The sequence below is a fragment of the Podarcis melisellensis genome (assembly GCF_964234715.1).
Source record: "Podarcis melisellensis genome assembly, chromosome: 4".
NCBI lineage: Eukaryota > Metazoa > Chordata > Lepidosauria > Squamata > Lacertidae > Podarcis > Podarcis melisellensis.
In genome coordinates, this window is record NC_138531.1 from 6,396,064 (window position 1) to 6,421,039 (window position 24,976).

Sequence of the window (24,976 nt, forward strand, 5' to 3'; positions counted from 1 at the left end):
TTGTCCCCGCTGGTATGGGACAAGCTATTACAACAACAGATCCATTGTGAGGAGAAAGCACTAGAAATTTATGAGGGTCTGTCACCTCTCATTTATACATTCACAAGATTAACTTTTGGCAACCAGCCCCCAGACAGACAGTGCTAGTTAGCAAAGCATCCTTAGTATATTACTGGAGTGTATATATACACACAAGCACACATATACATATATCACCTTTCTGTCAGCCAGTTAAAAACCACAGATTTCTTTCTTCTTCAGCCCTAGTTGAGGTGTCTACCAACTAGTAGGTGCCACCCATCAAAGCCCACCAATGCTCACTGGGTGAGTGTCATCAGCTAGCAAAACCTTTACCTTTTGCTATCCTGTGTAGCATCACTGTTTCCCCAGGCAGCTCTTTCTTCCCTCATACTTTCCCCATTCCAGTGACTGTATAAGCAACCCTAGCCAATTTCAGGCCATTTGGTAAGCAGGATGATGTCATAATGCTACATAGCTAATAAGATTTCACTATGTAATAGTATTAATTCTAGTAAGGGAAGTCAGTTATGAGTGAAATTAAGAGACAATCAAGCAATTCTGCAACTTCACAATTTCAACACTGCCAATGATGTTCGCAGAGTAACCACCACAACCCTCTGAATAGTTTCAGCTCAACCACATCTTCCCATTGGACACCTCTTCCTACAATAAATACGCACAATTTATACATTTGTTGCTTTTGCCAGACAAATTGTATGCATCCCAAACCCTTCTCTTTTCATTATTATTCATTTTACTCTGTGGCATAACATGATCCCTCACAAAATATAGTATACTCTAATTAAGTTCAAACAGAAATAGTAAACACGTTATGTGGTTTCCCCCCTCAGATACAAGTCCCCCCCCCATTTCCACAGATGTGGAATCTATCAAATTATTTGTGGCAAACAAACACTGGATTTAGTTGACAACTACAAACAGAAAGCTCAGACTACAAAGGATATGTGTCTTGCAGCAGAACAGAGTACTCACCTGTCAGTAGCAAAGTCTGCAGGATGGTACCACACAGTCTTGTCATCCTCACCATCAAAGGTAAACTATTAATATGTAAGAGGCAATAACAAAGCAGCTTCAGATCAAATTAATTATTCACTCAGTGCAACACACTCTACAACTCTATTTTTTAAACTAGTAAATCTGCAAAGGGAATACATTTTCTCGATACCAGATTAAAACATTTATGGATGTTAAAAAAGAAATAAAGGTAGCTCTTTAGCAATTTTTTTAAAAAAATTGAAAAAACAAAAGTCTTTAATGTTTACTTCCAACCAATTCGTAGCACTAAACCTTTTAGTCAGGTAATTTTAGATTCTGGACTTAATAGTCTCCAGACAAACACATTCTTTAGATGGCCATGTGTGTTGATTCACTTCTATTAATTCCTTTAATAATGTGTGTGTGTGTGTGTGTGTGTGTGTGTGTTGAAACACTGCTTAATACAAACCACAAGTGTTTGTTTTCTTTGTGGTAGTAATCCAGGAAAGTGCTTCTATGTTTAAAGATTTTTGCCTGAAGCAAAACTCTATGTATATTGAGAAAGTTTTGCTAAACTGAAACATTTGTAGGGATTTTGAGGGAAGCCAGATGTCATTGAAGAAAATTAGCAACATTTACCCAGGGAAGGTCACATACTCTTACGCTATCCAGTCATATTACTTAATGCTATTGGAAGTAAATTTGGAGGCGTCTGTGCTAGCAGAATATGTGTAGAACTTTCCCTGGGAAATTAAGGGAAATCCAGTAACACAGGCAAAATTCTGAGGGGGTGGGGAGCTGCACACACTCCTACGAACATCAAACCAACATTACTTGTGATTGCATTCTATAGATATGGCATTCTTGCAATTGGTATGTGGAGATGATTTGAAAACCGCTTGCACAGTGATTGTTTCATCTATTAGCCCTGACATACAGACCAGGTATGGTGGGGTTCCATGTCCCTAGACGGGAGGGAAGAAACTCTCCTTTCAATATGCTGAGCTTCTCTTTAAGCTACAGCTGTGTGGAACAGTTGCCACTGTTGCTCAGAATTATAATTACAGGACACTATCCTAAATGTCCGAATTACGGAATACTCTTCTACTCATTTTCAATGTAGGAAGCACCAGCTTTTGTTTCTTCTGTTCATTTTTTATATTTCTTATATTGCTGCAGACCCATTCTTTTTTCTCACTTTCTTTTCTGTACCCTCCTACCTTGATATACAAGATGCATTGTGCAACTTTTATGACCCCATGGACTTACACTGCTGAATTGGCTTTCAATAATAATGAGTGTGTTTCAGCTCTCTCTATATCCTTTTATGGCTGTTTATGCTGTTGTGTGTGGTGGACTGAAAACACTAATATGATCTATGCCATTGAAGATTTCATATATACCAAGGGTTAGTTCTCACTGAAGTGATAGAACTGTGTATTAGACTGTAAAACTTCAGATTGAAGGTAAAGAATATTCTAAACAAACTAACCAGCTACACACAAGCCTTCTTCAGGCATTATCACCAGAAGAAGGAACACAGGAAGACTGGGGTGTAGGAGGGGGCTACCCATGTTGCCCCACCCTGCAGCCCAGTGGCTCCGTATACGATTATTGTGAACTTCTGCCTGGATCTTCCTCACTACAGAGATTCACTGTAATCATGGAAGAAGCTGGTGAAAGTCATGCATCCCTGGGGAAGCAACATGTATATCACTCTACCCATGTTTCTTCTTCTTGTAATAGTGCCGAAAGAAGGCTAAAAACAAACAAACAAGGGTTCGCAATTGACCTGTCATGTTAGGGTTATGTTTTTATTTTTTAATGTGCAGTGAATTTATTCGGAATAGAGGAGCCCAAACTACAGACTGAAATGGTACAGCCCCAACACGTCTTTACTATCTTGGTGAGAACTAGACTCAGCTTAAAACTATTCAAGGTGTTTGTCTTCTGAAATGTCCTAAGGCTTTTTAGAACAATCTATACGGGAAACAATGCAAAGGAAGATATGTGTTTGCTAGGTTGGACTCTGTTTCTCATATGCATGTCCATCACATAATTTATCATTGTTTAAAGCACAAGTGCAAGTAGATAAATAGGTACCACTCCGGCGGGAAGGTAAACGGCGTTTCCGTGCACTGCTCTGGTTTGCCAAAAGCGGCTTAGTCCTGCTGGCCACATGACCCGGAAGCTGTACGCCGGCTCCCTCGGCCAATAAAGCGAGATGAGTGCCGCAACCCCAGAGTCATCTGCGACTGGACCTAAAAGTCAGGGGTTCCTTTACCTTTTTTAAATATGCAACATTTGATGGCTTGCAGCTGAATGGGTAAACTGCCTCAAGACATTTTGGGGTCTGAAGTCAAGGGAAGGATGGAATTTGAATCATACCTCATTGCCGGTGAAAGGACAGCACTGTGCGGCACCTGAAAGTAGCAGAGTCCCTGCCTGCAGGCTCATAAATCGAAAGGACACAAGGAGAAGGGGATTCAGAAGGGAGAGGAAAACAAGCAACACAATTCTAAATGTTACAAGGCTCTTATAATGGGATGGAAATTGACTAGTCACTGTTAAAAAAACAGGCCTTGTTGGCCCTCTAAGAAAAAAACACTTGGTGATCAGAACTTCCTGAAAATGGTGGTAATATAGTTGGAATTTGTGGTCTTTACAGGATGGGTCTTCTCTGACCACCTGAAAGTGAAGGTGGCGTCCCACGCTCCCAGTAAGGCAAATAAACGCTACCTTTTCCAAGGGCTTTCTGCATGTTATATCACGGGCCTCATCACAATGATGGCACCATGCCCACACACATACCGTATTTTTCGCTTTATAAGACGCACTTTTTCCCTCCTAAAAAGGAAGGGGAAATGTGTGTGCGTCTTATGGGGCGAATGCAGGCGGGAGGTTCTGCTCAGCGCTCCCTTTAAAGAGGGGCTTTTCCCTGAGGAGGGAGAAGGGACTGACGGGCTGCCCTTCTCCCTCCTTGGCTCCCTCCACAGGCTCGGCTCTTTAAAGTGAGTGCAGAGAAGAGCCTATGTGCGGCTCTTGCTTGCTTTTCCAGGAGGTGGGGAAGAGATGAAGGGCAGCCCGTTGCTTTCACTGAAGCCAGAACAGCAAGAGGGATTGCCGCGCAGCAATCCCTCTTGCTGTTCTGGCTTCAGGGTAGCCCCGCGAAGCCTCTTTAGCGCAGCAGGAGCGTTCCTCCCACTGCGCTGAAGAGGCTTTGCGTTGCTTTGGCCTCTTCAACAACATTTGATTCAGAATATTTTTTTTTTCTTGTTTTCCTTCTCTAAAAGCTAGGTGCGGCTTATGGCCTGGTGCGTCTTAGAGCAAAAAAATGTATACTAATAGACACCACCCTTTTGCATATGCATACTGTATTACAATAGCTACTAGAGACATAAAATATAACTATGCTAACAATCACAGTGAATGCTTTTTCAAAAAAATCTCAGCGCGTATACCTCTTTCCCAAATCATATCCCACAAATATATTTTCCTTTACTGCTTCTTGCTACCATAAAAATAGCTGCTAGCTTGTTGCAATATATAAATATTTGGATGCCCTGCGAAGGGCACGCTTATATGTATTGCCCTAGAGGCATTCATCTTGTATTTCACACAAGTACTGCCTTTTTAAACATCCCTTATCATTTTCTACTGCTAACAAATGAGGTTCACTGACACAAAGTTGGCAAGGAAGGAGTGAGGATAGAAATGTCCATGATTCGGTGGTAGGGGTGATTTCAAAGATCTATTTCTTCTGTCAGTACACACCACCAATTGCAGTAATTGATGTTTCAGCCATTACACCACCGGCTTTCACAGACAATGTAGATAATTAACCAGGCTCCACTTTTGGATGATTATTTCTATCCTCCGAGGAACTTGACGGTATAATGGACAAAATGTCAAGAATAATTAGGAATAATGATAGTGGCAGATATGCTGCCAGACCTAAAATAGGGTTTTGCCTTGTCTTGGGGCAGTGGGGAGCATGGCTCAGGGACATTAGAATTCAATTCTGTGGTTTATATGTTCCTTGGGAGATTGTTAACATTTTTCAGAAAATACAAAGTGGAAATGAGAGTGCTCTTAACACATCTCAAAATATGTTTGAATGAAATTAGTCAAACAGCTTATGCATGTCTTTAAATTACTAAAAATGTCCTGTGTTTTTTGTGGGCTTGCTTTACAAACTTCAGGACATGCTACCTTATTACTATATTATTTATGCAGCATACATGCACACAGGTCATCATTATGCAACCCTTTGCATCAAAGTTTAAACCTTCCTTCTGTTCAGAATCCAAGAAGATATTATTTTGCTTTTATGGAATGCAGTATAATCTGTTTATTCACCCACCATGCAAAAGTGACTGTGTTCCATAGTTTAAATATCACTTGTATTCTGCAGGGTTGAAGGACAAGAGAAGAACAGTAAAGATTCTTGGCCCTCTTCTGATGCTCCTGGTCCACTCAGCCTTACTGGACCTCTGCGTTTGGGAGGTCCCACTGCCCTACCATTGCTGTGTCTTGAGAGATGCATCACAACAGTTGCACAACAACGGTGATCCATTACATTCTCTGATGTGCCATAGCAAATTATTGTTTCTCTGTTTGTATATGTTTTGAGACTGGCTTTGTATGTCACCTTGTGAGGACACTTGTCCTGAAAAGTGGAATATAAATACTTTAATAAATTAAATACAAAACAAATAGCTGTCAGGCCTCATATGGTAGCTGAACCATGCTGGAATCCTCTATCTGCAGCCTGTCCTTAGGTCTAGCTAGAGGATCAAATCAAAGCAGTATAAGCTTTGCTCTGGGCACCTGTGTGTGCAGGGTGATTTTGGCCGGTGGCAAGGGCCCGAAATTGCAGTCAGGAAGGCCCATGACCTTTCTCAAGGTCTTGCAGGATCTCATAAGGAGAATGAAGGGTGAGATCTTAAAGGGCCATTTTTGCCCACCCTTGGTGTTACATTACAGCCCCACTGGGCTATTTGAGTTGCTGGTTGACAGGGCCCAAAAGGATTTTGTTCCCTCAAACTGGCCCCTTGGCTAGGGTTTTTGCACTTTTCCCTTGGGGATTTAAGGCCTACGTATACTAGTGGAAATGGCATTGGGAAGGATCAGCATAATAAAGGTGCCGGGGGGGGGGGAGAGGGAGAGGGAGAGGGAGAGGGGGAGAGAGAGAGAGAGAGAGAGAGAGAGAGAGAGAGAGAGAGAGAGAGAGAGAGAGAGAGAGAGAGAGATTGGCCATGGCATGCCCTAAGGTCAGTTTGGGGCGCACGCAAAGCTGAAATTTCTCACTCCTGTCACTTTTGAGGCCAAGGTTCAGCACTAGGTGACTCCCATAGTGGCTGGTGGGGTTTTCTCTACTCTGAAGGAGAACTAAGGATGGTTGGAATGTGGAGTGAGATCCCTGCCATACTGCCATGCCAATCACACTTTCTAATGCAGTTGATAAAGATTTGGCCAATCCTGTATCCTGCCTAGTTATCTCAATGCTGTCACAGAGTCCCAAATTGTACCTGCCAGGGCAATCTATTAGCTACCCCAACCCCTAAAAATATATCCTTAGATGTTTTGCTGAGCAGCAACCTCTCAAAAGGTCTTACAGTATTCAATACATTTAACTATTGTAGCCTTAATAATTATTTATACCAGTGTACTAAGGTCAGTAGCCAGGCTGAGAGGTCTCCCCTGGTTCATTTTAAAACAACAACAACAACATATTGCATTGGCCATCTTACAATCTGCTTGCAGGGAGGACGATTTTAGAGGTAAATGATATATGTTTGTTAAAAAGTCAACTATTTTATGTTCAAGGATTCTTAATATTACTCTGGCATTACTCCATTGACAAGGTTCTCTTTCATTTGCCTGTCCTAAAAGTTCCTAATTTTGCTGCTATTGACATAGCTCTTTCAAACACTCACCCAGAAAAGAAGAGGAGGACTCTTTTCCCAGTTTTGAAGCAATCAAGGTTCCATCCTGTTTTTCATCAGTTGTTGCCCCTGAACCCAAGTACTTTTGCAGCTGCATCAGGTGAATATAGATTTAGCCTTTATGGGCACAGCACAAGTTTGTGAAGTTGATGTGGCAGAGGTAAGAGGCTTTCACAATACTTCTATTTTCTTTTCTCATTTGAATAATCTCACTCATTGTTTTGAGAGCTTTTCTTTTTAAAAGACCCATAATCTCATTTAGTGATTAATAACTATCTCCTTGACTTTAAAAAGAGTATCAGCAGCTACCCAGATGCTCCTGTTGGCTGTCTCAATGACTCACACAGTGCATTGCAGGCTAATGCTTCTAACTTGATTTCTGTTAACTTCTTGAGGGCTGTCCGCTTTTGTCATACCTTAAACAAGGAGGAAACCTGTGAACAGCTAGAGGGTTGGCATCCTTTTCTTGTGTTCTATCAGAAAAAAGTCTGTATGGTAGTATTCTTCCTACTGAGAAACACAAAACATCAAACATGTTGTCTCACAACTGCTGAGGATAATAGGGAAATGGCTGGTTCAGTAATCCCTAAAGAAAGATACCAGTTCAATATTTGATAGGATTTTCTTTTCTTTCTGACCATGTCACATCTTCCTACCTCTCTAATTAATGCATTTTACCTTCCTCAGATCACCCCTCTGATCTCTCTCCTCGCTATTTCTTCTTCTTCGCAAGGGACAAGGTATTGTACTTGAACACACACTGGAGTGCTAGCCCTGGAATCCATTCATTGCTGTGAACTTTCCTTTCCTGCACAATTTATCAAGCCCCAAAGTGGGCCTAGTGGTAAATACACAGCAGCCAGATGCAACGCAGCCTTACTAGGGCCCTTTTCCCTCTGCATGACATCACTGAGCCCCCAATTTCTCTATCCTTCAAATGACACAGTGAAGTTGAGCAAGAACAGAGGAATCACACTTAAATGTTGTTTGAGACAGTATGGGGCTGTTGTTTCAATACTGGTCTAAGGGGCTTACCCACATAAGTGCATCACTTTATTTTATAATTGCTTAAGGCGGTTGCCAACAACAAACACATGCAAGCACAATGCTTGGTTTTATGATGACTAGTTTTTTCAACATGGGATGGCTCCTAGCAGAATATGTGGGCCAGCCTATTCGAAATGTGCCCTTTCTGAGATGATACAAAAACTTGAAGTAGTCTTTTATTAGATGCAGAGGGGCAGAACACCTAGAAGAGACCACAGCTCATCAAAACAGCTGCTACTTTATGCTCTTACTTTACCATCAGGAAGCCCCAGTGCTCAGCCTGCACCTCCTTTTGCCCCTCACAGCCACACGTGGACCCAGATAACCAAAATTCAGCCGGTGATTCTGGCACTTGCATAGATAGGCCACTTCCTTACAATTCTTTTCTTATATCAGGTGTGATTTTGCCATGCCAAAGCTTTTCAAAGTCACAGTGGATGATTTTCAATGGTACAATACCTTTCAGGATTCATTCTTGACATGTTCACTGGTAAGAAACACTTGTGCAAAGAACATAAATGCACATCCAAAACAATCAAGACATGACACCTGAAGAGCATTACAATAATCTTCCAGCATAGTTTCATAGTATACAGAGGTCCCATTAAAATTGCTTTACAGTGGTACCTCGCAAGACGAATGCCTCGTAAGACGAAAAACTCGCAAGACGAAAGAGTTTTTCATTTTTTGAGTTGCTTCGCAAGACGAATTTCCCTATGGGCTTGCTTCGCAAGACGAAAACGTCTTGCAAGTTTGATTTTCAGTGCATTCCTATGGGAATCCGGGCTTCGCAAGACGAAAAATTTGCAAGATGAAAAAACTCGCAGAACGAATTAATTTCGTCTTGCGAGGTACCACTGTATATCATCAGTAGTTCTTATTACCAGTGGCATAAACATCCACACAGTTTTAATTGTTACTTCTAATTCCTGGGAATGGTCTTGGCAACAAACCATCTAATTATGACCTTTTAAAAAGTATAGTTGAATGGCTATATTGATTAAGTGGGTGGCTTCTGAGTTAATATAACTAGAGGCTGACCTGGCTGTAACTCTGGTTGCTACAACTGCCAACAAAAATGATGTCCATGGTGTGAGACCTGCTGCTCTCTCAGGCTTGATTAGTCAAAGGCCCAAAAACAGTGGATTAAGCATGCAGTTGGTTGTTGCGCTTGACATAAAACCCTTGAGATGCATGATGCAATACCTTCCATATTGAGAGAGGCATAGAAATTATGTCTCTTTTTTTAAACAAAAAGTTGACCTGGAACATGTGTTTCAATGGTTTCAGCTCATGAGTTTAGAATAAGAACCATGGGATGATTGGGAACCTTTAGGTTATCAGTAGAAGACATGCTTCCCACCATTAAGATCCTAGATATTCAGGCTGTAGCATATCCAGCTCAAGATTTTAGGTAACAAGGCTTGTGAGGTTTTGGATATCTACAACCACTCAGAGGAGACAATAATGGGCTAAACGAACCAATGCCATAATGACCCTGTTCACATGAAAATCATGCTTCACCTATGGGCCTTGGCTCTGAAACTGCATGCATTCAGGAAATAGCTTGAAATGTGAACTAAGCTTGTTCAATGTGAACAAGGGTCTCCCTTCACAAATTTGATACCCCGGACAAGCAGGATAAAGCCATAGGACTATTAAATTGGATGTAGAATCATAGAATAATTTAATTGTAAAGTTGGAAGGCAACATGAGGATCATTTAGTTCAAACCCTTTCAATGCAGGAATGTTTTGCCCAACACGGGGCTCAAACTCACAACCTTGAGATTAAGAGTTTCATGCTCTTCCAACTGAGCTATGATGTATATCAGGTTTTCTTCATGCCATTTGCTCAACACATGGAGCAAACATGATCCCACTCACCCAGTCCAGTGTCCACAAATTCCAATGAATGTGTGAAGAGTCAGGTGTAAGCATTCCTGGGGGCACCTGCCAAGGTCCACACACCAGCAGGGGTCTACTCTTCCCCTACTACAGCCCTCAGTTCTTTCACCACTCCTTTTTCCATTGCCACCCAAGGGATCGGAAGCAGAACAGAAACAAGTGGTATGGAGAAGGAGCAAGCGATGCAGCCACCTGTCCACTCACCTGACATTTTCCTCTCGGCAGCAGTAGGGAGAGAGTTCAGAGGCAAGTTGTGAGTGACTGGTGTGGGACCGTGAAGGTACCCTGCTCAAACACCTGCCATCCCTCACTATACCTCAGGCAAGTACTGTTGAAGACAACTAGTTTTAAAGCTGCTTCACATGTTCATTTACTGCAGGGGTAGGCAACCTAAGGTCTGTGGGCCCAATCACCTTCTCAATCTTTTTTTTTAAATGATATTTTATTAAGTTTCACAAAAATTAACAGCAATAAAATTAACTCAAATCACAAAAACCAACAAATACATACATCAAAAAATACAAACAAAGATACAGAATAACAAAAATAAAAAACATTTAAAAAATTCAAGATTAAAAAAAGACTCTGTTTCAAATTAATAACCTTCCAGATCTTATTTTCCTTGCTTCCACCCGCCTTCCTTTCATGTATTCCACTTTAAAATTAGTTCAGCAATTATCATATTATTCAAGTTCATCCTTTACCCTTCCCTTTATACTCTTATTTATCTTAATCACTAGAACCCCTTCATTTCATTTACGGTGCCCTTAGCATTCATAAATTTTACAATGTTTTTGTAGATAAACTTTAAACTTCTTCCAGTCCTCTTCCACCTGCTCTTCTCCTTGATCTCGGATTCTGCCGGTCATTTCTGCCAGTTCCATGTAGTCTATAACTTGCATCTGCCATTCTTCCAGGGTGGGTAAGTCTTGTGTCTTCCAGTGCTTTGCGATGAGTATTCTTGCCGCTGCAGTGGTATACATAAAAAAGGTTCTATCCTTCCTTGGCACCAATTGGCCGACCATGCCCAGGAGAAAGGCCTCTGGTTTCTTTAGGAAAGTATACTTAAATACTTTTTTCAGTTCATTATAAATCATTTCCCAGAATCACCTTCTCAATCTGGCCCGCGGACAGTCAGCGTGTTTTTACAGGAGTAGAATGTATCCTTTTATTTAAAATGCACTTCTGGGTTATTTGTGGGGCATAGGAATTCATTCATTCATTTATTTTTTTCAAAATATAGTCCGGCCCACCACATGGTCTGAGGGACGGTGGACCAGCCCACGGCTGAAAAAGGTTGCTGACCCCTGATTTAATGCAGCTGTTATATTAGAGACCACCCTCCAGACCATGTGAGCAAAAGCCACACACAGGAACAGATGAAACTGCCTTATAGCAATTTAGACCTCTTGCCCTACCCTCCCCCCCATACTGTCTTTTCTGACTAGTAGTGATCCTTCTGTGCCTCAGAGGAATATCTGAAGGAAAATCTCAGAAGAAGATCACTGGAGCTGCCAGAGAATGAAGCTGGGACCGGCATGGGCTTTGCCATTGAGACCATCCCTCCTCCCACCCCCTCTCCACATGCCATCAATTCTCAGACTGAGCATTTAGATTCTCCTATATATACTGTATGTGGGGTAGTACAGTGATATTCACAAGGTAATACTGTTTTTTCCCCTTTTCTTTTGAGGAATGAAGGAGCAGCTGGCTTGCACAATGGTGTCATTCATTCTACACTTGCATGGCTTGCAATGTTTGTTCCAAGCGCTGATTCATAGACGTCAGCATTGTTACAGATCAAAGAACTTTGCTGGGAAGAGAAAATATTTAATTTCTCACTTTCCTACAAATTAATCTGAAAAACCCTTGGCTAATTATTACTCTTCTCCTTTGACTTTGTCATTCACAGGAATAGCTGGAGATTATAATTAGCAGAGATGAATTAAAGTAATAGGAAAGGCTGACTTCTGCAACAGCTGCTGGGATTTAAAATGGGCACAGTTCTCATTCCGACAAGAAGGTAGTGTGGTCAAGGAGTTACACTCTTCTTGGTCAAAACAAATAGATTAAAACAGATGTTTAGCTAAAGAATTTAAATACAGGTACCACATAATATCCATTCTGCAGTTGTAAGAACTCAATTATTTGTGGGGTAGCATCCTTGAGTCTTGAGATCAAGAAGGCATCTCCACCATACTCCTTTCATTGCCTGCTAGGAACATTCTTGTTTAGACAAGCCTACCCAGGACTCAGCTATACAGCTGCAAATAAAACATTTTCAGTCTGTTTTAAGTGCAATATACAATGTGACACTAGATGGTGATGGTGAGCCTTATGGAAAATTCAATGCATTTTTTAAAAGGCTTTTTAAAAAAGCATTTTCAGAATGGTTTTTATATGTGTGTAGATTCCACCCCAAATGCTGAGAAAATGAGGTATTTTTATTTATAGTATTTACCTTACGTATGTTTTAAAGTAGGAAGGTCAATTTCTTGATTTTCTTGTTTTATCTTTTTCTAAACCACTCTGGGAGGTGTTTGTAAAAGAGAGAGAGTGCAACGCATAAATTTAATAAAATAAATAAATATACTAACCACCGTGGTGAATAATTGGTGAAAACTAAGGTGAGATATGAATGGTTGAGGAACTTTATGGATACTACTGCTGAAATTCCAAACACTTACTGATCAGGTTGATTGAAAAATGGCCCTCCTTTTCACAGACGCTTCACCCATATTGTGAATGGCTTTATCTCTAACTTGGGAGAAAGCTCAGTTTCTTCTGAGTTAAACTTTTGCCCCACTGGCGTTCTTGGGAGTGCGATGGGATAGAATTCCTTCCTCTACCCTCGCTGGAAAGGAGGGACATGTTTGGAAGGTTCTGCCAGACTTCCTGCTTCAATGGCAGCAGTGGAACAGAGGCAAAAAAGGAAGTCTAACACCTTGCACAAGTCTCAGGAAATGTAGTGTCCCCCGTTCCTACTGACACCTGGGATACAAGACTTTTATTTTTTTTCAGACCAGATTTTAAACCAAGCACAAAAAGAGCTGCTGGAGCCATAATGCTCACCTCAGCCTTGAAATTCAGCAGCATTATTAGTACAGTAAAAGCAAAAGCTGCTCAGATTAATGTTAGAAGTGACAGTGTGAAAAATCTCAGGCAGTATTCAAAATTTTATGCAGACAGTGTGCACTTTCAGCACTGTCATCCTAGATGCCTGTGTTTCTGACTGAGTCTGCAAACCCATACGGATCTTATTAAAGAATGTTACTGTTGAGCATATTTGCAGAAAACATATTAAATGTAGATTTTTCAAGTGATTTGAGTGCCATTTGCTAGGTTTGCTGTGACTTCCTAGGAAAGAGTTTCTTGGATTTGGAGAAAAGCTTATCAAAAGCATCAGCTAACTGTGCTGTAGCAGAGAAAAGGCAAAATTAGATGTTAGGAAATGTTTGGAAAGAGGTAGCAAATAAAACTGCAAGCATCATAAAGCCATTATATAAAGGCATTGTGTGGCTACAGATGGGATGCTATTCACAGCTATTTTTAAAAAAAGAATCTGAAAGAGCTGGAAAGGGGAAACTAATAGCCTAGTCCCATGTGGAGTTAGATGAGCCTAATTCTGCATTGTTGAATGATCAAGGGAAATGAAGCACCTTCCTAATGAGGAAAAGATAAAGCATTTGGGAATTTTTTGTTTAGAAACAAGAAAAGTAGCGGGACATGATAGCAGTTTATAAAATTATGATCAGTGTGAAAAGAGCCAAAAGAACATTTTCTCCCTCTCATATAATTTTCCTGCTCAGTGAAGTTGGCAATAGCTTCAGGAGAGACAAAAGGAAGTGATACTTTACAAAACATATAATTTGGCTTTGGAACTCACAGGTACAAGAGGTGGATGGCCACTAACCTGGGTGGCTTTTATAAAGGATTAGATGAACTTACGGAAGAGAAGTCTCTCTCATGTTAGTTTTAAAAAACTGCCCGTGATTTTGGGACTGTAGGCTGAGAAAAACACAACAGGGGAAGACACTTCTGCCCTGCTTGTGAGCTTCCAATGGAAATGAGAATGGGAGCTGGATTGCTATTGTTGCAGAGCTGTGGACTAGATGGATCTTTGACTTGACTTGCATGCATCACACTTCTTAGTTTGTTCAACATCTTCTTAGCAAAACTCTTAAAAAGGTTAGGAGAAGTTCCAACTAAGTAGTCAAGGACATGATCCTCAGTGTGTTTGTTAGAGCAGCAACTGCCTTGTTAACCAAATTAACTGCCCACACTATGGATGAAGATCAATAATCAGTTCTTCTGTTTCCTATTAAGAGTGCTCTGTAAAAGCAGCTTTCTCGCTGCAAGGTCTTCGGTGTAACAAACAGGGCTTGAACTACAAAAAGAATGGAGTCCTTTTAAAACTTCTTGGCAGGGACAGGCTATTAATTAATTGGATAGTTTGGAGGGAAGGCTAATTACCTAGCCTAGAAACAGCACTGAAATAATTGTGCAACTTTTAAGACCAGAATGGGAACTGTCAGTCTTGGTCCCAGGTTAGCTCTTGGTCCAGCAACTATGGGATTGTATATGATGACAGTCTAGGAAAAGCAGTTACAGTACATGGGTATTTCTACCACTAACCTTCAATTAATAAAAGAAAGAAATACTTCTTCCACTGCAAGTATATTGGAGGGGGGAAAGTTCTCTGGTGGATAAAAAGGCACTGAATATGATATAAAATTAAACACCAAAAGCCTTTTCAAGTATGGAAATACAATTATAGGGAAAGCTTTTTGTGTTGACAGTCTGTTGACCAGATATCTTATTACTTAGCATACAGTTTTTGTTTGACTTTTGGACACTATACGTAAGCACAACAGCTTGTAACATTATGCATGTTGGGGAGGAAATGTTGTACCCCCGGACAAACCATTTATCAATTAAAAAAGTTCATTTGGATTACCTTGGACTGAAATAGTTGGGAAAGTACAAACTGGAACTAGTTTATTTTTGAGCAGGATGAGCTTGCAATAGAATTAGTTCCTTTTTAAACTGAACTTTCCAGACACTGAGTAGAGCTTCTGTGATTTGTTCTGATACCTCTGGCATAAGAACATAAGTATTTTCTGTGGGACCAAGCTGCGCTTGTCATATAATGAAATTGTTCCATTTGAGACCTCAGGTGGGATATACATGTCTAAATACTCCCCCAACACCACCAAAAAGAAAAGAATGATCGGAGCCTACCATACCTGATGGAACATGATCACAACCTAGCAGCCTGTTCTCACCATGATCAACCAGATGTCTATGAGAAGACCACAAGCAGGACATGAGTGCATTCACAAGCAGGACAGAATGCTATTTAGTAGCATACTGCTCTGATATTGAAGGTGTGCAGGCAGCATGACTATTAACCATGGATAGCCTTGTCATCCATGAATGTGTCTAAACCCCCTTAAAACCACACAAGCCAGTGCCCAGGGGCGTCTTACCCATAGAGGCTAGTGGCGCAGGGTGCCAGGACACCAAGTTCTGGAGGGAAGAGGCGGAGCCTGGATGTGGTGCCTCCTGGCATCTGCTCACCACCCTCGCCTGCTGTGGCCACCACGGCATGAAGCAGCCAACTGAGCTGGGAGCTGCTGCATCCAGCCTCCGCCTCTTCCCCACTGGAGGAGCTGCCCTCCAGCTGCTGCCCACCTCCCCCAGCCCCACAAAGGAAAGCTGGGCGTGTCGCCGGCAGCACCGTCCTCCCTAAAAAAGCTTGGCAACTTTGGGAAAGGGGGAGCCGCCGGAGGTATCTTCGCACCACGACGCCAGATATGCTTAAGATGGCCTTGCTAGTGCCCACCAGTAACTCTTGTGATAGCAAATTCCATAGTTTAACTATGTGCTGTGTGAAGTATTCCCTTTGTCCTGAATCTTTGCCCCTGGTTCAGTCTTACTATTTTGTCCACACCATTGAAAAGAGGTTTTTCAGAGTTACTTTGCTACAGTTGCTCTCTGCACTTGGTGATAATTGATAATTTATTTATCATTTCAATACAGTCTCTTTTCTCAGTGCCCCTAATACGTAAAAAAAATAAAAAATCCTATTGAGACTGACCAAGAAAAAAAAATAGAAAAAAGTTTGATTTGCACCAAAGGTCATCATTGTGAATCTTTTATTTATCATTTTATTTATAAAAAAATAAATAAAAATGACAGAGTGAAACACAAGTGTCAGATGATACCAAACCTGGCATTATTATTGTACCCTTTGCTTACTGGATATCCTGAGCACTCAGGAAAAATGGATTGCTTATAAGGCTGAATGAAAATTGAGTCCCAAAATTCTCCATTATATATGTAGGGAGTGAAATTGGGAAAGGTCATTTTGTCACGGTTTGTGTGTGAAATTCTCTGACACTTTATCTTCAGATATTCCTTTCTTATAAATTTTGGGTCACTGGGTGTTGAAAGAACTCTGTTCGTTCATATTGGTGAAGGAAGGAAGTAGCGGGCTAAGAGAACCGGAGTGGAAGGTATAGGAGCTAATGCCATAATTTCCCTCCAGCAAAAGTAAAATAATATTAAACAATATTAAAACTGGATCCAATATTAAAACTGGATCCAATATTAAAACTGGATCCCCTTATGGCAGCCATTTTATGACTGGCATTTTATGACTATATTGGTCAGGCATAGGTAAACTCCAGCCCTCCAGATGTTTGGGACTACAGTTCCCATTATCCATGACCACTGGTCCTGTTAGCTAGGGATGATGGGAGTTGTAGTCCCAAAACATCTGGAGGGCTGGAGTTTGCTTATGCCTGATATTGGTCAATACTGGCCCAAAAAAGTTAGTGACCTCAGTCAGAAAGGGAAACTATAATAATTCAAACTTACCCCATTTTTTATTCCTTTCATTCTCTTATTCTGACTAGGTTTGTTAGTTTAAACCCTTATGGTAACATGACATATCTATCCCTTGTGTTTGCAAATACATCCTTGTGGGCAAATTTGTGTTGGAATCTAGGGTTGTACTAGATGATCCTTGGGTACCTTCCAAATATACAATTCTATGATTCTATAAATCTCAGAAGTCTGGGGATGGCTGAATAAGATTTCAAATAATCAGACTTCCTTACCTTTCCCTCTATGGCTAACAGAAAGAGAATAAATTGTGCAAAATAACAAAAGTTTAGAATAATTCATCATGCAAATCTGCTTACATTTTGTATTCTAGACAGCTTGAAGAATTCCACTTTAGTTGTCACAGACTCTGGGTGGGAAGTTAAAACAGGTATCCAACACTCTGCTTGCAATGTTCAGTGCTCTGGTTATGCATAGAGAGCTCTGTCCCACCAGAGCAGTTCCCAGTTCTGCTTACACCTCCCCAGTTGCCATTTAGGCTCATCCAGGCTGGCTTTTGTGCCGCATTTCTATGCACCTTAAAACTCCCGCTCCAAGCTTTTTTGTTTGCCCCCAACACTTTCACCATGAAAACCTGCTCTTTACTTCTGAATGGGAACTAATGGCAATCCATGGGAACCTCAAATTGCCATTTGCTCCAACTCAGTCTTAGAGAGCTGGTTTTCCCGGGGAAAGCAGCAGGGCAAAACAACAAGCACTTGAGCACATATCAGGAAGATGCGGACCTGCACAACATACTGTTTCCCACAGTATGTAGCCAGATGCGTCTAAAAGTGACCTGAACACAAACCTTTCAATGTGAAGAATAGTCCTTGGGTGTCCACAGAAGAGGCAGGAGTCCTGCAGCAGCTGGGAGCCTGAGTTCATTTCTCTATCACCACCCTTTCTACCAGAACTGAGAGGAGAGAGAGAAGTGAACAGGCACAGAACCTGAGGATTTACATATCCAAATGGTCACAAGGGAATATTAACCCTGCTCAAGGGTTAACCACGAAAATGTCACAAGAGGAATGAAGCCAGACATACTAGCAGTTGACCTCCTGTCCCCAGTCCTCCAAAGCTACATGGCGAGTAGAAAGTCTGAAGGGTGGATCTTTTCATGTTGAACTGAATGCACTCAAGAATCTTTCATGTGTTTGAAATCTCTGTGTGACTGGGGCACCTGTTCACATGAAAGATTGAAGGCATCTTCAGGGAAAACAGCCAGGGTTCACCTCTTCAGACACTCCCACTCAGTCCTTCTGGAACCCCTGGAATTTCACACTGCTCAGAGATCGGGGTGGTGAGCAACTATATGTAAAAATGGACTGTGAAACACAGGCAAACGGGAGCCTTACTAAATATGCCAAGGAGGTCAACATTAGACTGAACCCACAAGAGTGAGAAAACGGTTTTATCCCCCTAATACTTTAAGTGGGTACTGCTGAGAAATCTCACAGTGGTATTTTTCAAAGAATAATAAATGAAGTGTTTTTAGTGCTCCTATAAATAGTCACTTCCTTACTAAAATTTGCTTTGTGTTGCTTCTGTCTGCTACTCTGAATGGGTCCCTAGAGACACAGAACTATCTGTCACAAGTGTGGCAGTATGGCAGCCAGAACAGAGACAGATGTACAAATCTATCAGGCTCCATTTGAGCACCCTGCTTAATTCTTTATAGGGCTGCTGGTATTTTTACCAGACAAACCAACCAACAGAAGCCTCTGTGGGGCCTTGTTCAACTGAGCTACCATAACTTTACAATTCTTTATCAGAATTGTATTCATATATTAAACTGTTGATATGCCATTCAGAATGACTTAGCGCCTTTAAGACTTTCTGATTTTAGTAGGAGAAATTTGATAATTGTTGATAATTCCCTCATTGAAATCTATAGGACTTATGGCTGGATCATAACCATTTAATTTGTTTATTTATTGGCTTGGATCCTTCCTTTCTGCATAGTCTTGTCTGGAAAGAGAGGATCCCATAGGGAATTAGCTGCCTTGCACCCACCTGGTTCTTAGATAGACATGTGTTGTGTCAGGCACATGGGACAAGAATCACTATTTTATAATATGTAGAAGTTACCCACCATCACTGGAGAACATCTTCAGTTTCTGCATGAATCACTGTTCAGAGTGTGCCTCCTTTGAGAGCAAATACCTACTGCAGACACACTTCCACTGGAAACTGATTGGAAGAAGGTGATGTCAGAGTAACAAATCACTATTTTGCATGGTTAAGCAACTGTTCCCTTGTACATTACTAGTATGCCTCACAACACAGTGTGGGAATTAGTCTGGCCATAATTTCAGAAAGCCTCTTGGCTTCTATGCATGACTATGACACATCCACTTCCATGGTTTTATGTTATATGTGGAACATACACTGCAAATAAAACATGAAACGACTTTTGACTTCTCGAGCCTAATGGATTCTTTGGAATTCATGTGGAATCCAAAGGCCTAGGTGAGCACAAGATGACCCAACAAGGCAATGTGTACAAAATGTACAGTTTGGACACCCCTGAAGATATCATCATTCCAGTTTGACGTGACAGCATCCGAGAGCGAGGCTCAAGTTTTGTTCTACATTTTAAAATGGTTAGATGCAATCAGGGATGCCAGCTTCTGGGGGCTGAGCCCTTTTGGGTCCCCCAAATATTTTTTGGGTGGGAGCTGGGTGCCTCAGTGTCCAAAAAATGCAGAGGTGAAGTGCAGAGCCGAGCGAGTCACAAGTCCAGTGGTTGGCTCCTTTTCCTCCTCCTGCTGCCGGTGAAGGATGGTTGAAGCAGACTCCCACCAGTGGCGGCGCCAGGAGGAGGAGGAGGAGGAGCTGCTGGTCATTGAAGTTGTGTGGCTGCCACATTCGGCTGTGCCCCCTGCTCCTCCCAATGTCCTGACATCACACAGACAATATTTGGATGTCAACGTGATGTCACGTGCACAACACTGCCCCCTCCCCAATCGTTCTTGCAAGCTGCTGCCTCTGGATTCAGTTTTGAATTAAAATGACAGACTGAACTGTTCCAAACTGCACCAATTTGGGCACCTCTGGATATATTGTCACCCAGTTTAGCACAATACTGCCCAATTTGGAATCTCAGTTCCAAACTGCCCCCCGTTTCAGGGTGGCAGTGAATAAGATGGGTTTTGGTCAGGTGACCACTTCTCATAATGCAGTTGTAGTAGTAGCTGGTGGATAAGCAGCAGTCATGGAGTGGGAGGAGGCGGTGAGAATGCTGGGAAGACAGAGAGTGGAGGGCAAGGAGGCAGCCGAGCACTTGCAGCAACAATGCAAAAGTAAATAAGTAAAGTAAAAGGAGATGCAGCAGTAAATATAGGCTTTAGAAACCCTAATAAAGCATTAGATTCACTTTCAAATTACTTGATGGATGGATCTGGGTCAGGAGTTCCCTGAGCCAGCCCAGGATGCAGGGACAGGGTGTGCAAATTACATTTTCCATTTATAAATCTCATGTTTTTTGGTTTCTTAGAATTTCCATGCAAGGCTGGATGCTTTCAATTAGTTCATTAAAAACAAATATGCTGTTGGCTGAAGGTTGCAATTCACTTATTTTACTTGGGCATGAACTGTCATAATGAGCAAAATCTCTAACGGTCATTTACAATCCTTTAAAGCACCTTCTTAGCTCTACATTGTTGGTACTTACTATCATTTTTTAGCATGAGCTGAACTTTCACCTACCATGAGCAATACAATCCTTCCTTACCAGGCTATCAGGAGACTTGCATCTAATGGATTCCGACATGCTCAAGAACAACTCTTCATCTGGTCCCACTGCTTCACAAAGTCCAAATGCACACAGTGAGTTCCTTTCTTCCGTGAGAAGTCAGCCAAAGTTTCTTGGACACCTCAGCAAGATAATTTCTAAGATCTCTTTAGGGAATTAAAAAAAAACAACAACTGCCCTATGAACCAGAACTTCTGTAGCAGTGCCATTCTTAGCAGGAAGGATGCAATCCTCTCTTATTGCATGGTACAGGAAAATCCTTTGTAACATGAAGCAAATTAACTAAGCCTACCTTTCAGATACCAGAATAGTTACTATGTTGATCCTTCAGATGGCTTTCCAAAATAGCAGTGGGAAAGCCTCCCAGAATTAATTGCCACATTTGTTGCACAAATTGAGACCAAAATGTTCTGCCACTTCCCTTTGGAGCAGAAACTATTCTTATTATTTTGAAGTCCTTTAGGGTCATCTCCAAATTACCAAGGTTAGTTTTCATGATTAAATAACTTGGAACACCAGAGTCAAAATTAATTCAGACATGTTAGTATATGTAGAAAAACAACAGGCCAAAAATAAGATGGTACAAGGTGGTGGTACATTGTACTCTCCAATATTTCGCTGTCCCATTCAATAATAATGATAATGATTGATAATAATACCCTGCTCATCTGAGTGGATTGCCTCGCCCACTCTGGGCAGTTTCCAACATATATAAAACATTAAACATTAAAAACTTCCCTATACAGGGCTGCTTTCAGATGTCTTCAGCAGCCTTTTACACACATATAGTAACTTATCTCCTAGGCTTGGAGGTTGCTTAACTCCATAACCTCCTACATTTCTCCAATAAAAATAGGGATGTCCTAAACAAAAGTGGGACATTCCAGGATGAAATCAGAAATCAGGACGGCTTCTGTAATTCTGGGACTTTCCCTGGAAAATATGGATATTTGGAGGGTCCTGGAGGGTGCTGGAGTCCTCCTTGCTGTCCCTCAAGTCCCAGGTTCAAGGACCACAATGGGCTTGAATTCTGATATGTATCAATCAATCAATCATTCTATCTATCTATCTTTATTACGGTCCAGAGGCCCAACAAATCATTTTAAATCAATGCACAATTCAGACAGCCTACCTCCAGGTTAAACAAGCATTTTGTTCAGACTTAAAGATAGGGATCATTGGTTCTTGCAACCACCAATAAAAACTTTGCCACTGCTAATGTTCTAGCATTTGTCCAGCCTTCCAATAGGAGCCTGACATAGTAAACCTCTGATTTTCCCAGGATAGGTACCAGCAAGGGTAATATAATTCTGACATGTACTTATTCCTTGTTGGTTGATCTGTCAGTGGATAGTAGCTTTGACTAAATGGTTCTTCCATTTATAGAAACAGAACACTTCTGAATATTGGTTTAATATGGTTGGTCCCAGAGGCTAGACCAGTCAGCTCTTGGCCCTGGGTGCCCAGAGGCCAAACGGGAGTGATAGGACAGTGTTTTTCTGTGGAAACTGAGAGCCTTCCAGCGTATATAATTCTCCATTTTACAACCCTCTTTTCTGAAAAGCAGTCATTGCAATGGAGAGAGATGCTGGGAATAGAATGACCAAATTGCGGTGGAGTAGATGATATCTTGAAAAAAGGACCTCCAAAACCTGTGTTGAGCCTGGAAAACTACTACATGCATGTTCTGCTTACTAGCAGTGAAAGGCTTCTGGCTTGTCATTACAAAAGATTGTGGAGATAGATGGACCTCAGTCAGTTTCAGCAAGGCAGCAGGTCTTAAAAGCTGGGCAGAAAACTGGAGAGGTGTCTCCTGTTAGCAAGGAGGGTGTCTGCCTCATCTCAGTGACGGAAGAGGGACAGGCTTGGGCCCACAACTCTTAATGCACGGCTTCTAATAGTTAGGAGCTGTGCATCTAAGCCAAGCAGGAGCCACCAAAAGGGACTCCCCCCAAGACCTCAGTGATCAGGCAGACATATGAGAGATCAGGTGGTCCTTAAGATATCCTGTACCCACGTTCTTAACAGCTTTGTAAATTAATATAAGAATCTTGAACCTGACCTGGTAGCATATAACAACACATATGATATAATAGCAAAATGCTATATTTTTGTGTGACTTTGCTGGTAGCATACAGGCAGCCAGTGCAAGCTTTTGAGCCCTTGAGTTGTTGGTCATAGTCCATCCTTATGCTGTCTAGCTGCAGCATTTTGTTTCCAGACCCAGGCACAAGGAGAGCCCCATATGGATGCATTGCAGTAATCAAGTCTTACCAATGCATGAATCATCATGATCAGGCAACCCCTGTCCATGGGCAGTATCGGGGTGAGGGGGGAAACACCACCATACCACAAGGAGCATGCTGTCACTTGCCCCGCCCCCACATTGTTGGACTCTGCCATTATTTATTTATTTATTTATTTAATCTGTATACCCCATAATTCTTGCTTCTGGTTCCACCACCGTCTTTGTCCAAGAATTTGACTCCTAGTCACTCCTAGCCACTGAGATTACTTGAGCCTCAAGGAGGCTTCGAAAACTATGAACTTGTTCCAGAGGGAGAGTATTGCCATCCAGGATAGGAAAAAGGCCAATCTCCTGGGCACAGGAGAGGCACTAACCAACCACAGTGCCTCTATGAGAACAAGGCACCTCTCAGAGAACAAGGGTGAGTTTGTGGTGAGTTCCGGCTATTTATAGAAAAATAGAACTGATCAAAATGATATGAAAACCTTGGAAGATACACAGATAAGTTGATTCATCAGAGGAATTACTTCTGAATAAATATGCTTAGGAACAGGCTATACATTACATGTCTTTTCAATACCATGTCAGGTGCTATCTCCACCCCATGGTTTTGCAATAAGAAGAAGCAGAGAAATGGCTTGGCAAGAAAATGCATCTAGTAAACTAAATGAGAGTGCCATGTCAGTTTGGCACGAAGATACTCTTGGATTGCTCCTCTGATGAATGAATAAAAAGGTTGTTCTTTTCTGCAGCTCAAATGCTGCACCTGAACTTATTGAAAGAGCTGCAAAATTGAAAAAAGGAAACGCTGGACAGATTTCAAGGATTTAAAAACCCCTGATTTCAAACCAACACATTTCAGCAGCATGTTTTCTGTTTACACAGCCTGCTTTTCTCTATTAGACAAAATGGATTCATATCCAAGTGTTGGCCAAATTTTGTGTACACAACTCCATTTTATGTAATTAAAGGGCTAGATTACACATTCAACGAAAAGCGCGTGCTAAGGTCCTCCCTAAAAGTATTTTTTTAAAAAAAATCCAAATGATACAATAAAATGAAGAGAATATATGGAAGTTGCAAATTTGATCAAGAGAATGGTAGGGGGGATTGCTTAACCCTTCCTTCTCTGGACTTTATCCACTCAAAATGCCCCCAAACAGTTTTCCACCTGCAGGCCACATATCTATGACCACTCAGATTCCAAGGAAAATATCACCACTACCTATGCCATTCTGTGGTGTTAAGATTCCTCCTGGGTTAGAAGTTCCTGACTGTGTTCCTGACTTCCTCCTGCGCAACTTGTTGACATTCCACAGGCTGCTGGACCTGAGGGATTTTAGCATTTCTGGTGAGGCTGCCAGTTCCACAGTGGCTCAGGACTTTATGGCCTCCATGACAGCCATTGGGCTGTCCCAACATGTCATCAGCCCAATGCACATGACTGGGAAAACTTTGCCGTGGTTTTCTTTGGTGGGACAGGAGGAGGGTGACCGGAAGGCAGGAAATCTTACCACCATTCCCATGTCATAATGAGATGGTGTACCAGACAAATAGATTTTGTTTTCCTGGGCATTAGATGTTTTTACTCTGTTTGTTTTTAATATGCATACGTATTATTATTTTTTACTGCATCACTGTATTTTTTTATTTTTATTATTTGGGACTTTCTGTTATGGGAAGCAATTTCTGAATTCAATAAACTAAAATAACTTCTGCTACCAGTAGGAGCTGGAGAGCTGTTGTTTTTGGAACCTAGAACTCCAAAAACAGGACAATTGCCAGGTGCTCCACAATCTTTTCCACATAGTTCATGTTCTAGATTGGGCTTGGCAGACCACATTTGATGGAAAGGCATTTCTCAGCAGAAGTAATAAGGATAAAGAATATGCATTTTCCAGCCTTCTAGGCTTGAAAAATTCTGAGACGTAATTGCAAACATAACACAGCTTTCCTTTTATTTAACGTTCTTAATCTTCTGCAGATTAGCACACCCTCAAGTTATGCAATCTCATTACTACCATCATTAAGTATTATTTTACCCTTCCATTTCCATAATAATGACTAAAGTATGAACACACGCAGAAGTGAATTTGTATCTACCATGTGCTTCCTTGTAACTCTTCAGGAATACAGCAACAGCAGATAAATCTTTCGCCTTCCTT

At 41.4% G+C, this 24,976-nt stretch overlaps 2 long non-coding RNA genes across 4 annotated transcripts in view; one reads left to right on the forward strand and one right to left on the reverse strand.

Annotated features, from left to right (window-relative positions):
• Positions 1-20,782, reverse strand: part of LOC309367766 — a 37,972-nt gene extending 17,190 nt beyond the window's left edge. The window contains exons 1-2 of one of the 2 annotated variants that reach the window (XR_014167337.1): positions 20,518-20,782; positions 1,015-1,079 (exon numbers count right to left, since the gene is read on the reverse strand). This is a non-coding gene — a long non-coding RNA (uncharacterized lncRNA). Of the gene's footprint in view, positions 1-1,014; positions 1,970-20,517 lie in introns of those variants that run through there. The other variant, XR_014167338.1, reaches the window with a different exon arrangement.
• Positions 7,002-12,062, forward strand: LOC309367759. Of its 2 annotated transcripts, none has more exons than XR_014167328.1 (3): positions 7,002-7,125; positions 7,653-7,705; positions 11,367-12,062. It is a non-coding gene; the product is annotated as an uncharacterized lncRNA (long non-coding RNA). The 2 variants fall into 2 exon arrangements; XR_014167329.1 differs by having other exon boundaries at positions 11,370-12,061.
• Positions 20,783-24,976: the final 4,194 nt, after the last annotated feature.